The sequence below is a fragment of the Panthera uncia genome (genome assembly GCF_023721935.1).
Source record: "Panthera uncia isolate 11264 chromosome B3 unlocalized genomic scaffold, Puncia_PCG_1.0 HiC_scaffold_1, whole genome shotgun sequence".
Lineage (NCBI taxonomy): Eukaryota > Metazoa > Chordata > Mammalia > Carnivora > Felidae > Panthera > Panthera uncia.
The window spans coordinates 31,754,779-31,767,613 of NW_026057582.1; the positions used below are offsets into that span (position 1 = coordinate 31,754,779).

Here is a 12,835-nt window from a genome sequence, read left to right on the forward strand (position 1 = left end):
TATTAAAAAATAAAAAATAAAAAATAAAAAATAAAAAAATAAAAAAATAAAAAAGAATGATGTTCAGAAGTTGGAATAAATGCTGTCCTTTCAGGTCCTCACTGATGGTATGAGCATTCGCTGTCATTCAGGTTCAGCCACAGGAATCAGAAACTTTCACATGCCTTCGTGATGCTCTTGAAATCTCCCCACAGCAAGGTGTGTGGACAACCATCCCAACCGTCCTTAGGAGGAAGGCAGGGACACTCAAAGAGAGGTTAAGGAACTTGTAGTAAGTGGCCCTGCAATAACTCTTCGGAATGAACTTGATTTCTTGAAACAGCCAAAAGCTATTTGGAGCAAAGTCTACTAATCTGGGCAATTCATCCAACTTGGCAAAATTAGGCATGTTCAGCATAAATTTGCACAAGACTGATCATCTTGTGGGGTTCATAGTCTGGTCATGAAGGCAATTTCAGAAGAGGTTAGAAATTTCTTTCTTGTCTGGACTAAAATTTGCCTCCTTGTAATTTGCTTCTGTGGCTCCAGTGTGAATGCTGGAACCACAAAGACTCAGCCTCATCACCACCACTCTCCACACCCCACTACATCCTAACATACTTGGTTATCTGGTTGTAACCCAGGCAGATTAGAAAAGATGGACACACACTTTAGAATCATCGGGGACATCTCTAACCTACAATGCCCAGAGAGTCTGGTTTTATCCATCAGTCCGATGGATAAAAGCATAGTTGGTTTTTTTTGAAGTTTCTCAAGTGACTTGTACACAGGGTTGAGAACCACTGTGAGAGGAGGAGGATTTAAACCCAGAGAAGCTCAGTAACTAGCCCAAGGTGTCACATGTCCCAGAGCTGGACTTCAAGCCACTGCCCAACTGCTTCTTGCTTCCTCTGGACACGGCCACTCTCCTTGACTCACAAGGGTTCCTTGAGCTTGGGGTCCCAGCAGGGACAACAAGGGAGCAGCAGTCTTTGCAGTATGCCCCGTTTGGAAGGTGTTACCTGTCGCCCCCAACAATGCTGAATTCGTTGTGTCAAAGGTATCTGTGTGGGATGTGCTGTCTGCAATGCTGGAAAGCTGGGTGTGGAAAATACTCAGGTACTCCCGGGTTCTGACTCTGCTTAGCCCCCATGTGAGGATATGGCCCTGGTGACACAGATTGGTTCAGAACCAGGAGAGGCCCATATCTGTAAATATTCTCTCTTGATTGCCTTGGATTGTTAGAAGTGCATTCTTCTAGAACTGTGATGTAAGCTCTCTTGTAACAGGGTAAGAAATCCAACTTTCCAGTGAGATCTTACCTCCCAGGGGTTAAGGCAGGCATCCTCCTCACCTCTTCCAGAATTCTGCGGTGCCAAAGGAAGCTGGTGGAGCGATGCTGCCTCTGTTGCTACCTTTCTTCTTGTAAGATTTTGAATTCTTGTCTAATTTAATTTAACCTAGCCTTACAGGGATTGCGTGTAGCCTCAGCGCCCATAGCCTTTAGCTGGGGACATGAGGAAGGGCTGGACTCCTGGCCCTGGCCCTGAGCCGGAGAGGAATAACAGCCTGAAAGGAACCAAAAGCAGGAATAAGCTGGGATTGCCTCGACCACAGCTCCTCAGGGAGAGTCTGCCCTCTAGGCAGGCCTTACCTACTTGATCCCTCTCTGTTGGCTTTCTGCTGCTAACAAAGACCTTTTTCTGGCTTCTACTCCCCTTCCATTTCTCTTCCATGGCTGTCCCCACACCCTTCCCTCAAGTCAAGGGCATACTTGGAAACAACAGGAGGGAATGTCAGGCCAAGAACAAGGCACAGTTGTAGTGATGAACTGAACCGAGGACCATCTATTTACGTGAATGCAAATGGTACTGCTTCCACAGTTGGTCTGCCATCAAAATAGCCTTGTGCGATATTTAATTTTATGGGTCTACTTGACTGAGCCACAGGTGCCCAGATATTTGGTCACATTTTATGCTGGGTGTTTCTATGAGACGTTTCTGGATGAGATTAACACTTAAATGAGTAGACTGAGTGAAGCAGATTGCTTTCCTTAATGTGGATGGGCCTCATCCAATCAGTTGAAGGTCTGAATAGAACAAAACGGCTGACCCTACCCTGAGTAAGGAAATATTCTTCCTGTCTGATGGCCTTTGAACTGGGATGTTGGCTTTTTCCCTGACTTTGACTTGAACTGAACTGAAACACTGGTTCTTCCTGGGTCTTGAGCCTGTTGGCCTTAGCACTGGAACTATAGTTATCAGCTCTCCTGATTCTCACATATTCAGATTTAGACTAGAACTAACCATCAGGCTCTCCTGAGTCTCCAGCTTACCAACTTGCCCTGAGGATCTTGGGACTTGCCTGCCTCTACAATCAGGTGAGACAGTTCCTTATAATAAATCTCTTTCTCTCTGTATACATCCTATTGGTTCTCTTTCTCTGGAGACCCTGGCCAATGTCCTTGCCTTCCAGATACTACTAATATCCCCATTTCACAGACGGAGAAAAGTTTCAGAGTCACGACCACCAGCACCCAGTCAGGTGCCCTGCCCTCTCTAGCAGCACGGTCTGGATCCCACTCACTCCAGCTCTGCCCGCCTCCTTCCCTCCTCTCTCTACGTCTGTGCAGGCTTCAGCTCGCCCCGCCTCCGTGGAAGCCCCGCCTCCATTTCCCTGCTCCATTTGGGCCAACAAGTATCTGGAACTGGATCCAGGATCTGCGTGGTATCTGCTTCTTTCACAGGCGAGTCGATATTCCTGGGGGAGTTAAAACACACTTGCTGGCCTTCGCTGTCACTTCCTTTTTAAACAGTTGGAAATATTTCAGAACCCACATGATCCCATTTGGTTGTCAAGCCACATCATTGTTTTGGAGAGAAGGCTGTATTTCCCGGAGACTGTGTCTTTCTAATCTCCATTTCTTTCCCCGCCTCTTTACACATTCCTTTCTCACTCCAGATAATCTCCTCGGGCCTGCAGGTTTATTTCCAAAACAACTGAGGGAAAGGTGTTTGACGGGGGCCCATCCATTTTGACCTGCTGTGTTTTCCCAAAGTCTAGGGGGTAGATTAACTTCTTCTTGGCTACAGGCTGGGTAATTTTGGTGCTACAGCAAATGCATTCTGACTTTTAGATGGTGGAAAGAAAGGAAGAACAAAGGAGAGGAAAGAAACCAATAGCAACACCCAACAGCCAAATTTATATGCACATTATGGTAATAATTCTGCAAGAACAGTTTGTACTTGCAGATAACTTAGCCTCTGGCCAACCAGGAACAGGGGGTTACCAACAACCACAGCAAAGCCGCATACCAACTACAAGATTGTATTTTTGGTTTTTTGGGTTTTTTCCCATCCCTATCCGAAAACGCTTCAACACATCGATTTTTCTTCCTTCTGAGCAGACAGAGGAACAGGTCAGTGAAGGGGAATATGTCCAGGATGGTGCCCCGAGGTGGGCGACAAGAAGATCTTTGAGGCCTGGACTGTGTTCTCCACGAGGCTTCTCCTCAAGGCCGGAACCCGGGAGTAGGGGCATAAGCTGTACCGCAATGAAGTTAGGGAGTGTAGAGGAAGGCTTTCCAGAGGTGGGAGCATGAAAGAGAGATTGAAGAAAAGGCTTGTGGGAGGCATGCCAAGAGGGCCGTGAAGTAATGTTCCCAGAGCCCTCCAGCCCTCTGGTTAAAGGACCATTAACCACGAATTATTATCCTGGCTATTATTTCTGTCTACAATAACAGCCACGACAATGGATGCTGCAAAGGTCAACCCTGGGGCTCCTGTTGCCTAATCCATTTAGTGAGGGTTGGAGGCGGAAACGAGCTGATGAAGTTTGTTGTGGATCCAGACACGTTTCAGCTGGCTGGGCGGGCGGCAGGGGGCCTGTGAGAAACTCCAGATGGAGTTAATCTCCTCTGTGTGCCAGGCAAGGATGGCAGCTAAAATTTAACCTGAGCACATTCAAGGTAAGGCACACGGAGTGAAAGCTCATCTCTGCTTCTTTGGTGAGGACTCGGGGTAGAGTCCTGGCAGGGAGTGGGGTGCTTGCCCGGTTCAGGGCAGACACCCCCCCCCCTCCCGTGGTCACTAGAACTAGGGCCACCCCCACCCCAGGGTTCCAGCCTCCTGAGGAGCTCCTGGATCCACAGGGGCCTGGGCTGCCCCTTTTATCTGGAGTCATCTCAAATGCTACCTGGCATTGCAGACCCGCCCAAGGTCACCCAGTTAGATGGAGGCTGAGCCGGGACCAGAAGCTGGGGCCCTTGGCTTCTGGTTGGAGTATTTCCACTCTACCTGCCTGCAGCTCCTTCCCCTGCTCCCAACCTGCAAGTAAACAGCAGCCTTGAAGCCAGCCGGACACGGACACGGTGGGGGATGGGGAGGCTGGGGCCACCCAGTTCTCATTCACTCCAGTCAGGCCTTCCAACATGCATACTGAGCACCTACCTAGTACATCTCAAGTACTGTCGCATGTAGGGGATGAGGGCATGGAGTCCGGCCTCAGACCTTGGTCCTTTAATCCTTCTGAGCCTTGATTTCCTCATCTGGAAAATGGGCAGCATTAATCATGCAACATTAATGCAGTGAGTGCTCCATGAAAGGTGGCTATACAAGATGAGGGCCAGGCCCCCAGGAAGTTCTTGATCTGTCAGGGGAGCCAGATTCATGGATGACTATACACAGTATACACGACCACAGTGTTTAGGAGCGAAAGAGGAAGGAATAACCAACTAACAGGGTGTGCCAACATGTGCTGTGTTGCTCACCGGCCCGATGCCTGCAGGGAAGCTCCTCACCCTTTTTAGAGGACCCCGGGTCTGTATACTGGGCCCTCATTTGTATATGGGGATAATATAAATAGCACATAAATTCAGGGTTATGGATTTGGACACAATAAATATGAAGGGCCTGAAGCTCAGTAGTATCATCAGTTTTGGGGTGAAGTCAGAGAAGTCTTCACAGAAGAGGTGACATATGAATCGGGTTTTGAGCAGAGCTTTACATGGAGAAGCTAGAACAGCATGGACAAGGGCACGGAGATGTGGAAATATGGCATATTCAGAGAAGAGCAAGCAGCTAGGAGGGTCTGAAGCAGGGAGGTTTTAGGAGGGTGGTAGGGAGGGTGCGGGGAGCAAGCTGTGGTGGCTATGTGCCCGATGTAAAGAAATTTGAACTTTATTTTTAAGATTTTTTTTTTTAAGTAATCTCTACACCCAACATGGGGCTCGAACCCACAACCCTGAGATTAAGAGTCTCATGCTCTACCGACTGAGCCAGTTGGACCCCCTCAAGAAATTTGAACTTTTGGACCACAACAGCCATTGGAGGTTTTTGAGCTTACCTAGGACAGGATCGAATTGGCATTTATAAGATGTACATTGGTAGCACGTTATAGGCGGCTGGGTTTTTGTTGCTGTTGTTGCTTTTGCCGAGAGCCATGTTGTAACAGCCATAATACAATTGTGATAAACTCCTGAATAACTGTCAGAACTCTAGTGGTTGCGAGTGACAGAACATCAAGGTTAAGCCAGGTGTGGTGGTTTTCAGATATGTCCACAAATTCTTTGATCTTCCTCCCTTCAAGAGGAGGGGCCTGCTTCCCTCCCCTTGAGCGTGGGCTTGAGGTAGTAACACTTCAGAGTTGCTTCAGGGACGAGCTTCTAAAGGGCACGCCTCACTTGCTCTCTTGGATGTCTCTCCCTCAGGGGACGTCAGCAGCCATGTTGTGAGGACACTCACCCAGCCTCTGCAGAACCCGCGTGACAGGGAACTGAGGGCTCCTGCCAACAGCCATGGGGTGAACCACTGTGAAAGCACATCCTTCAGGCCCAGCCAGGCCTTCAGAGTCCTTGCTACCACCCCGCCTGAAAGCCTGCGAGAGACCCTGAACCAGGATCACGCAGCTTCGAGCACTCCCAAATCCCTGACCTAGAGAAACTGTGAGGTAATAGATGTTCTTTTCAGTGACCGCGTCTTGCAGCAATTTACTGTGCAGCAATAGATAACTAACACACCAGCTTATGCAGCAAAACAGGGAATTAATTGGTGCACATAAACTGGGAAGTTCAGAAGTAGATACAGCTTGATACAGGGGATCAAAATATGTCTCCAGGATTCATCCCTGTGATCTTCCTCTGCACTGGCTTTTTTCTCAGGTTCCAAGTGGGTGGCTCCGGAAAGCTCCAGGCTCCTATCATCTTTACTGCTTGGATCTCCAGGGGGAAAAGACTGTGGCTCTCTCCCAAGGGTGCCCGCAATGCCATTGTGTGTTATTCATTCTGATTGGGTCCCACGCCGAGGCCTAAACCAATTGTTTTGTTCTGATTGGTCGGGCCCATCATTTGCCCAGCCCTAGTGGTTAGGGGGTGGGGTCATTCTACCAGCAGGGGAGACCAGGGACAGGGGAGGTGCCTCCCCAGAGGAATATCACCGCAGAGTTGCCAGGAGGGGAAATGGTTGCTGGGCAGTGAAACAATGGTATCTACTATATATCCAGGTTTGCATTGCGCGCGCGCGCGCGCGCGCGCGCGCACACACACACACACACACACACACACACACACTCGTGCTCGTTGTGTGTTATTCCAAAATAGACACCTGACCTCCTGGCTGTTCCTCAAATGCTTTAGCTTCCTCCAACTCGCTTAGGTCTTAAATGTTACCTACTCTATGAAGCCCCCCCAGAACATGCCATTTTAAAAATGTAACCTCCCTCTACTTCTCCCCTGAGATATTGTGATTTATAAGAACAAATATATATTTGGTCTTTGTCCCCATTTCTGGCACAAAGCTCTTCATACCCTTGGAATTTCCTATGTGATAAGAGCAAGGAAGGTGTCTTGATATTCACAACGAACCCTTTTCAATAACACCAGAGTTTGTGTTAATGGGGTGCCTTTTATTTATTTATTTTTTATTTTTATTTTTTAACGTTTATTTATTTTTGAGACAGAGAGAGAGCATGAACGGGGGAGGGTCAGAGAGAGAAGGAGACACAGAATCTGAAACAGGCTCCAGGCTCTGAGCTGTCAGCACAGAGCCCGACGCGGGGCTTGAACTCAAGGACCGTGAGATCATGGCCTGAGCTGAAGTCGGCTGCTTAACCGACTGAGCCACCCAGGCGCCCCATGGGGTGCCTTTTAGAAAGCCCCTAGGAGTGGGGGCTGGTTGCCAAGAGAGCCAACCATGTGGTGGAAGGCTTAGAACCTTCAGTCCCACCTCCCTGACCTTCTGAGAGAGGAGAAGCGTTGGGGATTGGATCAATTGCCAGCAGGCAATGATTTAATCAGTCATGTAATGAATCCTCCATAAAAGACCCCAAAAAAGATGGTGTTTGGAAAGCTTCTGGGTTGGTGAACATGTGGAGAACCTAGGAGAGTGGCACCCTGTCCCCATACCTTGCCCTAGGCATCTCTTCGATCTGGCTCTTCCTGGATTATATCCTTTTATAATAAGCCAGTCATCTAATAAGTAAAACATTTCTCTGAACTTTGTGAGCCACTCTGGCAAATCAGTCAAACCCATGGAGGGAGCTGTGGGAACCTGGGATCTATAGCCAGTCAGCCTGAAGCAGAGGTGCGATTGGCACCTGAACTCTTGCAGGCCTGGGCACTTAACCGGGGGGACCTGATGCTGTCACCAGGTAGACAGTGTCAGAATGGAGTTGAATTGTTGGGCACCCAGTTGGTATCAGAGAATTGCTTGGTGATGTCAGAAAACCCATATATTGGATCCCCATACTCTGTTCCCATCCCTGCTTAATTTTTTCCTTAATATTATCCTATTATTTTCCTCATTTCTCCTATTATCAGTCTCTCCTATTGGAATGGCAGCTCCACAGGGAAGGAAAGCTCTGTGCCTAGAACATTGTCTGGCACATAGTATGTACTAGATAAATGATGATAGGATGAATGAATGAATGTTCACAGTCATCCTGTGAAGTAGGGAGAATCAAGGTGATTCTCCTTCTCTTGAAGGTAAGGACAGTGAGATTTTGTTTTAAAGATATTTTAATTTTTTTAAATGTTTACTTATTTTTGAGAGAGAGAGAGAGAGAGAGAGAGAGAGAGAGAGCACTAGAGCAGGGGAGGGGCAGAGAGAAGAGAGGGAGACACAGAATCTGAAGCAGGGTCCAGATTCCACATTGTCAGCCCAGAGCCCGATGTGGGGCTCAAACTCACGAACCTTGAGATCATGACTTGGGCAGAAGTTGGATGCCTAACTGACTGAGCCACCCAGGCACCCTGAAACTTTTTAAATAAAAAAAAATTTTTTTAAGTAAATTCTACCCCCAATGTGGGGCTCAAACTCATGACCCTGAGATCAAGAGTGACATGCTCGGGGTGGGGAAAAAAAAAACAAAAACAAAAACAAGAAAACAAAAGTCACATGCCCTACTGACTGAGCCAAACAGGTGCCCCAAAATTAAAAAAAAAAATTAATTGAAGTATAGTTTACATATAATATTATGCTCATTTCAGGTATACAACATAGCATTTCAACAATTATATATATTACTATATACTTAACCATAAGTGTAGTTACTGTCACCACACAAAGTTATTATAGTATTATTGACTACATTCCCTATGCTGTACTTTTCGTCCCTGTGATTTGTTTATTTTATAACTAGAAGCGTGTACTTCTTAATTCCTATTTTGCCCACCCCCCACCCCAGGACATTGAAACTTGAGAGAAGGATCCTGTTGGGAAAAAAATTAAAAAGAACTTAAAAAAAAAAAAAAAAAAAGGAAACACCTTTAATTGTGGAATGCTAATGAGAACACAGGAGAAGGGAACTTAACGCATAACGGTGTGTTCCCTCCAAGGGTTAAGTGATGCCCTGATGCAGCAGTTCAGAGACAGTAGAACAGTCACGGGAAGGCACGCGGGAAGACAGGCGTCCTGAAGGCAAACGGGCCACCTACTCTGTCACCGCCAGAACTTCAGTCATGCTGGGAGGAGCAGTTTCATTTGGGCAAATAGCAACAGTCAAATTTAAATTAAAGCGGCTAAGGTGAGTCTTACTGCTTTTATAGTTTCTTTTAGATGGGAATTTGTAAGCTTGTTTTTATTCTATGTTACTTGTAAACCTAAAACCTTAATGAGTGTGTACCTAGTTTTCTGTTTGTATATATTTAAGGAACATTAAAACAAAAAGTAAGTAATTTTGTGATACTCTGTATCTTTTATAGAGGAACTTGCTTATTTTTTTGTCAATGTTTATTTATGTATTTTGAAAGAAAGAGAGGGAGAGTGAGAAGGAGAGGGGCAGAGGGAGAGGGAGAAGGAGAATCCCAAGCAGGCTCCACACTCAGTGCGCAGGCCAACGCGGGGGCTCAGTCGATGGATCCCCCAACCGTGAGACCATGACCTGAGCCAAAATCAAGTCAGACGCTTAACCAATTGAGCCACCCAGGCGCCCCTAGAGGAATTTGTTTATATTCAAGATTGGACTCAAACCCACTTGTCATTGCAATATAGAGAAGGAGCCTGAGAAAGATGTTCTTAGGGTAGGGCTCAGGGCTTAACCACCATCTGGTGAGTCCAGCCCTCTTACTTTGCAGGTGAATAAACCAAAGCCCGGGGGGCACAGGTCTCCTGGCCCCGAGTCTTCTTCTGAGGTTACCTTGCTGCCAGAAGATTTTTCTCTCATTTCTAGGAAGCGCCCTGGGCAGGCCTCTGGGGCTTAGCTTCTGTGGGAGACCAGTGGGACCCAGTTGCTAAGAGAGGGAAGCTGAGGTTAATCAGACTTCCCTGCAACGCATTCCCCCGGCCTGGATTCTGCCTGCCAGCTCCTAAAACGGGGCAGGGGAGTGTGTTACTCAACAGGGATTTCCTAGCTGTGATTTGCTGGGAACTAGAGGTAGCTGGGGGAGCTAGCAGCCCTCCTTGGAGGACTCAGGTTTGGCAGCTATCAGGCGTGACTATCTCTTGCTCACAGAACCCATCTCAGGGTAACTATCGGAAGTGAAGACTTCTGAGGGTCCTGCCTGGATTTCCTCTGGAATTTGGGGTAAAGATATATGCCAACAGATGAAAAAGAGGGCACCAGAGAGGCCAGATGTTCCATCACTTCGCACCTAAGACCTGAGAATGAGGCAGAGCATGGAAACAAACTTCTGCGTGCTCTAGGCCTGTCCTTTACTAGAGATTCTGCTAGAGGGAAACTGTGTTCTCTCCTCCCCTGAGCTGCGTGTAGTGGGAGGGGCAGGAGCTGGCCTAGAGGCAAACAACCTTTCCCTGGTGGTGAGGAGGTAGGCCTGGTGAGGGCTGGGAGCTGCTGGCTGAGGCATGTGAGCTAGATGGCCACGTCCGTGTCTCCAGCACTGGCTCCTTGGGTGGTCAGAAGACTTAGGAAAGGCTTACATAGGCTATGGCAAAGGACTGGACTTCCAGGGCCTCCTACAGGTTGATGAGGGAAGCTGAGGCACCGAGATGGAATTTGCCTAACGCATTCTTTCATTCAGCAAAGATTGAACTGGAGCACCTATGGTGTTCTAGTCCCTGTGTGGGGGAAGGAAGAGGGATGAAACCACAGTGTGACAATAGGAAATAACATGGGGACAAAGAAGCACAATAGAGAATGCTATAATATATGATATATATTAGAGAGACAACCACAAATGGTGTCTATGGGAATTCAGTGACAAAGGCGTGCATAAATTAGACTGCTGTTGGGACCGGCAATGCAACTGAGATCTCTGACCTATGGAGCCAGAAACCCAAGAAACCATGGTGAGTTCCCTCCCTCCTTTTAGCCTTCTGCAAATATTACTGTCCTTAGTTCTCTTAGGAAGAGCCAGTAAGGAACCCGTGACCATTAGGGTGTAAGGTTAGAGATTTGGGACACGCTGAAGGAAATCCCCAGAACTCCGGGCTGGGAGGTCCACAGAGCTTTTACTTTCCAGAATCTTGCAGATGCTGCTTTTTTTGTGTTTCCTCATGGGGACTTGCACGGCCAATGAATGACACATAGTAGGGTAAGAAAAAGAAACTGCTGAGCATCTAGGTGGCCTGGTGCATGTCAGGCACTGGGCTGGTACTCTACATTGTTTATGTCATCTCACATGGCAGTCCAACTCATTTCTATTCTCTCAGCCTGTCAGTAAGTATCTGATGGATTCTTGGATGATGAATTCTAGAGGCGGAAGCCCATTGTTTGGTCGCAGCTAGTCCAGAAGGTTTGGGAGGAATAGGGCTCTCCTGTGGGTCTCCTAGAATTCTGCCTGGCACAGAGTAGGTGCCCAATAAGTACTCCCAGAGCTCATAGACATGATTTCTTCTTTCCAAGGAAATTGGGTCATCTACTCCAGACCTAGGTCCTTTCAATAGCAAAGCACTTATGGCTTTCTGGGTGACTCATTACCGACTAGATTGGGGCAGAAACGGTTGTCTGCAGTGCTGGTGGTGGATTCGGCTAGTCTCAGAGCCTGTTGCTGCTGAGTCAGGAGATCTCCCATCCAGGGAAAGGCCTGACTGGTGCCTGAAGGGACATCAATGTTGTCTGCCCTGCCATGACTTGAGCAAACTTCTTGAGCCTCAGTTCGTGGCCACTGGCCATGGCAGTGAATGGCAAGAATGGCAAGAATTCTGCCCTCGATCTCCGTTCCTTTGTCATCGCACCTAGAGAAATGCAGAGAATGAATGGAAAAGGGGCAAAAGAGGCCGAGCCTCTGGAAAGAGAGGAGTCAGGACTGCTTCCCAGATAAAACCTCCAATTTTCCTTCATGATCTTACCTCACTCCATTTTGGCTGCCCACATGACCCCAGGGATTTTGTTTTGTTTTTAAAGAGCTGTTTGGAGGGCACCTGGGTGACTTAGTCGGTTAAGCGTCCAACTTTTGATTTTGGCTCAGGTCATGATCTCACGGTTGGTGAGTTTGAGCCCCGAGTCGGGCTCAGCTGACAGCACGGAGCCTGCTTGGGATTCTCTCTCTCCCTTTGCCCCTCCCCTGCTCCCTCTCTCTCTTTCTCTCTCTCTCTCCCATTCTCTCTCTCTCTCTCTCAAAAAAAAAAAATCTGTTTTTTTTCTTAAACTTTGAATTGAAAAGTCACATGAAATGGCCATGGCTTCCCACCAAAACAAGTCCAAAACAAAACAGCTCCCACTAGGGGCTGAATAGCCTCCGGAAAAAATTATTCATGGAATATTTATTAAGCATCTACTGTCTATTCTAAGAGGGACATGACCACTCTTGCATCTTTATTCTCCAGCGCGGTGCAGGGCATAGAGCAATTGCTTGCTAAATATTTGTTGAATGAATTAAATTTGGTGAAATCGATACAATACACATGCCATTGTCTCCTTATCTCAAGGAGCTAATACATTAAGAATCAACTGCTATTAATGACAGCAAGAATGGAAGTTTTTTATTCAAAAGGTTGACAAGCCTATGGCAAGATTAAACCCATAAAAAGAGACCACTCTTCACCCACCATAATGGCTAAAATGAAAACAAAAATTGACAATAGCTTGTAGTCAGAGGATGTGGAATGACTGAATTCCTCGGACCTTGCTGCTGGAAATTCAACTGTTACCGTCAATTTGAAAAAGTGTTTTGGCAATAGCTACTAAAATGAAATATAGACCCACCCTATGACCCAATCCCTTCGTAGGTGTATACCCAAGAGAATGAATGCGTATGGTCACCAAAAACACACATAGAAATGTTCATGGCAGCTTACGTATGGTAGCTCCAAACTATAAACGAGGCAAGTGCCCGTCAACAAGAGAGTGGATACATTACTTGGGATATACTTATGCAGTGAAATACTACACAGCAAAACCAGAAAAAAACAAAAACAAATGAGCTATGGGTACAATACACAACACACACACAAATCTCATAGAC

At 47.1% G+C, this 12,835-nt stretch overlaps 1 non-coding gene across 1 annotated transcript; it reads right to left on the reverse strand.

Annotated features, from left to right (window-relative positions):
* Positions 1-5,191: 5,191 nt before the first annotated feature.
* TRNAK-CUU (transfer RNA lysine (anticodon CUU)) lies at positions 5,192-5,264 on the reverse strand. The gene has a single exon. It is a non-coding gene; the product is annotated as a tRNA-Lys (tRNA).
* Positions 5,265-12,835: the final 7,571 nt, after the last annotated feature.